This window comes from Athene cunicularia (assembly GCF_003259725.1).
Source record: "Athene cunicularia isolate RWA chromosome 3 unlocalized genomic scaffold, athCun1 chr3_part1, whole genome shotgun sequence".
NCBI classification, from domain to species: domain Eukaryota; kingdom Metazoa; phylum Chordata; class Aves; order Strigiformes; family Strigidae; genus Athene; species Athene cunicularia.
The window spans coordinates 65,711,403-65,716,890 of NW_020799097.1; positions in this window are offsets into that span (position 1 = coordinate 65,711,403).

Sequence of the window (5,488 nt, forward strand, 5' to 3'; positions counted from 1 at the left end):
AAGAGACAGGTACACACACATGCACTGCAAGGCTATCTCATTAGGGAACCAATTGCATCCAGGAGCCTTCTGGAAGGAAGATAGATTCTCCATCATGCTGGATTTACCATACTTCTGTCAGTAGAAGAAATGTTGCTTACAAGTTTATGGTAGTGGAGTTTCAGATGAAAACAGATTTCAAAGTCCTGAATAAGGAACAGGGAATTGCAGCTGGTCAGTCTCTGCATGAGAGTGAACCAACAGCACATCTTGCACTTCTTTATCTGGAGGGACAAAAAATCATTTGGAGGCACACTTACTGAAATATAAATTGACTGTCTCCACTTGCTGTGATAAATCTATCAATTGCAAGAAACTGTCAGATAGCTTAAGCCAAGAGCAAATTTATAGTTAGGATTCAGGAATGAGCCAAAGCTAAATATCAAGGCAAAGGGCATCCTTAAATTGTGTCATTTGGTCTCTTGCGACATGAAACTCAGGGGCAAAAGCCATCCCAAGTCTGGCCCATGAGACTGTCCCCAAGATGGGTGGTGGGTGACTCCTGTGACACTGTGCACCAGGCAAACAGTGCTCTGGGTCGCTGTGCTGGAAGAGCACCAGATGCAAAACAAGTGGTCTAGGCTTGAGTGTTGTCCTGGTGGGAGAATTTGTATTTACTGCCCAGTGAGGGGCTTGGCACCTGGCCTGACCCCTAAGGAAGGGACCTGCCAGGGCACCCATCTGAGCCACCCTTCCCCTGGAAAGCACGGAGTGAGGGAGAAGGGAGTTGAGCATTCAGTCTGTAGCCTGACATGTGGACACCATGTGCGCCCTTACTGGGGATCTGGGAGAGCTCCTGCGCATGAGACAAGCATCAAAGCACTATGAGGGCACCAGAGCACTAATAAATCCTGAGTCCTGTGAGCCCAGCTCGCTCTGCTCAGTGGGAGTCTTTCTGGAGCATCACAGGATGAGAAGCATTTCCCCCACCAGGAAACTGCATTGCAGAGAGAGACACTATCTTGCCTTTCCCTCTCATTCCCGGCCCTTTTTATCTTGCAGTCACTACACTGCTGAAACAAGATCTTCCTCCTGACAGCAACGTTAGGCAAAGCTCAGTTTCTGCGAGTTCGTTAATCCAACTGTCATCTTGTCCTCAAACTCTCCTGGATCTCCTGGTGAGCGCTCAGGCACTTGGAGCACACTGACACTTGGTAGTAGACACATGGGCAGAAAGGAGATAGTGCTTTCCGAGCACCCTGCTGGCACCCTGAGAGCCTCATGCTCTTTATCTCAGCCCCAGGCTTCCTCTGTGACCCTCAGCAGTGCTGAGTTTTTCGCTATCTGTTTTCCTTCGGCAACAGTTTAGAGATAGCTCCAGTTAGTGGGTCACTATTATTAGCTGGCAGCCCGGCAGCAGGTGCAGCTGTGGGCACAAAGCCCCGCGTGGGAAGGCTGCGGAGCCACAGTGATACTGTCCTGCCACACAGACCCAGGGCTTCAGGGATGGGCGGATGATTAAAAATAAGCTAAATCAGGCCCAGGGCACTGAACAATTAGAGAAAATCCCATCTAGAAATGTAGAGAAATCATCAGCAATAAGCAAGTCACAATAAACAATGTGAAAACCTTTGCCACCAGAAGCCATGCTGCTGGTTGCCACTGCAGCCGTGTCTGTGCTTGTCGTGCTCTTGTAGCCACAGCAGTGTCAGAAATTCAAAAGCAGAAGTTTTCCCTTCCTTTGAGCTGCTTGCTCTCTGTGAAAAGTGCTGCTACACATGCTTGGCTCAACAAACACAGTATGGAGCAGCTCACGAAGAAGCACAGCAGAGGGGCAGCAGGGGAAGGCAAATGTCACTGAGATTCACCAGTGACACTAAAGAGACCCAGACTCATGGCCAAAGGGTTTCCTATGAAATCTGTCATGTGCCAAATGTTAAACTTCTGTCTGGTGTAATTGGCTTCAAATTCAGGTAAAGACGCGGACAAATTGAGCATAAGCTATAGGGCAACAAAGACATTCAAGAGAAGTAAGAGAAAATGTTGGAAAACTTTCAAATATTTTCCTGGGATATATTTACAAATTGTAACTTTTTAATTCTTCAGCATTTTTTCTCATTTTTAAAACAAAACCTGTATATACAGACACTGGCAGATGTTTTCCTTTTATTTACTTTTATTTATATATATATATATATAAAAGTAAATATATATATATATATATACTTTATTACTTATTGTGGTCAAAACAAGGGTAGTTTTTTTGTCAGAAATCAGTTTTCATTCCACACTGGTTTCAAGCCTGTGCTTCAGTGTGTTCAGAGGAGCTCCTCTGTGCCTGAGCAATGCCACCTGATTGCAAGCAGTGCCAAGGACAATACATTTTTCCAATTATTCAAGAATTTCTAGGATTTTTTTTCTGCTTAATACAGGGAAGATCCACTGAAATGAGAATTCCTAGCAGAGGATCTAATAACTCAAGGCACCAGCATAAGTTTTTTCTGAACTCATCCAGTGCAGAGGTCTAACAACTGCGGACATTGCAGGCTACAGTGGCTGAATTAAAAATAGTTTTGCTGTCCTTTGAATGGGCAAGTAAGGTTGAAGTAGCCAGTCTAAAAGCTGTCTCTACCTTCTACTGCCCCCTCGGGCAGTCTTCTGAATTATCTTGTCTATTTTATAGGGTTTCATATGTCTCTTTGCATTCAGGAACTTTGTCTCACCTAGTATCTACAGAATGTTGTACACACAAAACTTAACTCCCAACATGCCTACAAGACATCCGCCTGCATCCAACTTCCCCATAGCACTGGGGTCCCAGGGGAGAATCTGGCTTCTGTGTCAGCATGATCTGCAAGCCACTCTTCAAGCTTGTCACCCCCAAAATACTGTTTGTCTTGTAAACCATTCTTTGAGAGTTGTAGGGGGGCAAGTCAAACCCCTGGATGCTACCTGCTGTTGGATAACTGTTGAGCTCAGCAATATTGGGACATCCTCAAGAAAAATAAGAAGAAAGAAAAAAATAAATCCACGTGGAGGGACTGAAGGATAAATAGGTGCAGTTGAAATGCCTGATCAGTTGTAGCTGCAAGCTCACCCAGCTTTGGAGCACTTGGCTGTGAATAGAAAGGGCCTATAGCTACCTCAGAGTCAGTCTTTGTCTCTTTTTGGTATTCTTTAAGAACATTAGGCAGACAAGAAGATTCAGATGTCTTTGTGATGTTTATTGCTCATGTGCAACAATCTTGGTCACTTCACTGAGTATTTTTCTATATTTACCTGGGCATTTTAGCATACCAAGTAGACTAGACTGTGAAGACAAGCATCTAGGTGTCAGAAAGGATTTACTTTTTTCTGTGCCCTGACCAGTGCCCACGAGAACAAGGTCACACAGAGGTGCAGCACAAAACTGTTGTGCTTCCCACCTCCCATCTGAGCATTTCATTCCTCCAAGCCATGGAGTTCACCCTCTCCCAGGTTTGCACTCTTTGGAAAGTATGAGAAAATAATTGACTCTTCTCTTTCCAGAGCCCAGGAAAAACGTCTCTAGCAAACAGGCAATCGCTGTACACTGGCTCAGCAGCAAAACCAATAACTCAGTGAACACTGGCAGATAACCACTAACGGTGAGCCATAAAAGTAAGAAATGGTTTGGTAGATTGTACATGCTGCTTCTTGTTCTATGTTTGGCTGATGAAGAGAATTCAGCCTCTAGTATAATCAAAACAGCACATACTACAATGTCAAACTGATCAGAAAAAAAGTCCTCCCGAAAGAATAAAAAGTTTGTAATTAATTTTGTTGTGGTCATGGATTTCAATTCTTTGCCTTCTGGTCATTCAGTCAAAGGGGTTTTCAACTATTTTGGTATGAAACTCTGAGAAAAAAAAAGATATTTGCAGATCCTAGAATTAAAAATTTCTAGGAATCTTTCTACAGGATACAATCAGTGGATTTCTCCAGATAGGCAGGGGGCAATTCAGTTACTACATTCGCTACATCTTCTACCGTCAAACTCACCTAATTTTTATGCTAAATATTTCTTACATTAAGTAATGTTTACTGTCTTTTGGCACTGTTTGAAGGATACACAAAAGCACAGGGGAAACTACCATTATACAAAACTCCTACCAAATTCTCAAAATAGTCTGAAAAAAAGAGAAATAACTTTCTTTAAATACCAGAAAATCAAATAATAATGCCAATAAGTTGTCTTATAATTGTTTTCTGCTTCTTTGAACAGTTAGATGCACACGTTTTCAAGCACTTCTCTGCATACATGAGGATCTGAAATGGATACTTTCATTTTTAAATGCAATTAAGACAAGCAAACAAGCAACCCCAGCTTCAGTTGGCATAAATCAGCATAGTCATACTGGCAGAATTACAGTATAATGCTGAATTATTTCAGCTAATAATCACAGGTTCTTCTCATACATCTTTTTGTCACTCCGTTTATCTCACATGCTACTTCTTTCCCAGCCCTGTAATAAATTCTAGATAATTAAGATATGAACGCTTACAAAGCAACGTGTTTACCCTGGGACAATCTGAGCTCTTTGCTTTTAACTATAACTGATGCCGCTACAGGATGGAAAGTTTGTCACTGCAAGATGTCTTCTCTTTGTGTCCACAGATTTAGTAAACTTTCTCAAAGCTTGAACAGTTGAGGTCTCACTCTGATCTTGTAACACCCCACAATGATTGCAGCATAATAGCAGTGCCATATGACATCAGGTTAGGTCAGAATTAGCCCCACAAGCTTCAGTGGCCTGATAAGCACCTGCAGTGGTCAACCACACAGTCAGGAGTGTCAGTATCTCCATTTCTACCTCTCTGCTAGGCCTGCCTTGGTTTTGGTTGTCTTACTCCTCTTCCTCCTTTGCTTGTCTCGGTCAGTCTGGAGGGCAAGGTGTGTGGGGAAAGCTGCAGTCCCTTTGGTGTTTGCCTCTACAGACCTGCCAGCAGGCACTGTGGGCTCTGTGTGTTGTTTTCTCAGTGGGAACCAGAGCTATTCCTTCCTCTCAGAAAAAAAAAAAAAAAAAGTCCAGATCCTAGACTGGAAGAACTGAAGATAAACCAATAGTCACAGATTTCTGTGGCCTTGGCACTCGGGTTTTGCCGTTTTTAGGGAGCTTGTTCTGGTTTTGCTTTCTATTTCACCATTGTTGGTCCAGGAGCACACATAAGCGGCATAAGAGGCCTCCTCACAAAGTTCATTTTCTCAGCTTATTTGTTCTGTAACTTCAATTTGCTCATAGCATTTTATAGCCACAAGTAATGCAACTGTTCAACTGTCTCTTCATGTATAGTTGCTAAAGTAACAGAGCAGTGTAAGTGGAAGGCCTATTTTACATTAGCCATAATCCCTCTTAAACTGAGTGTTTCAATTTGTAATTTCCTATCCTATACTGCTGGTGCTTATTTTTGTTTAACCTTCATGTTGAAAATATCTTATTTCAGATGCTTCAGCACAGTAATGATTCTACATAGGTTTAAAAATTCCAAT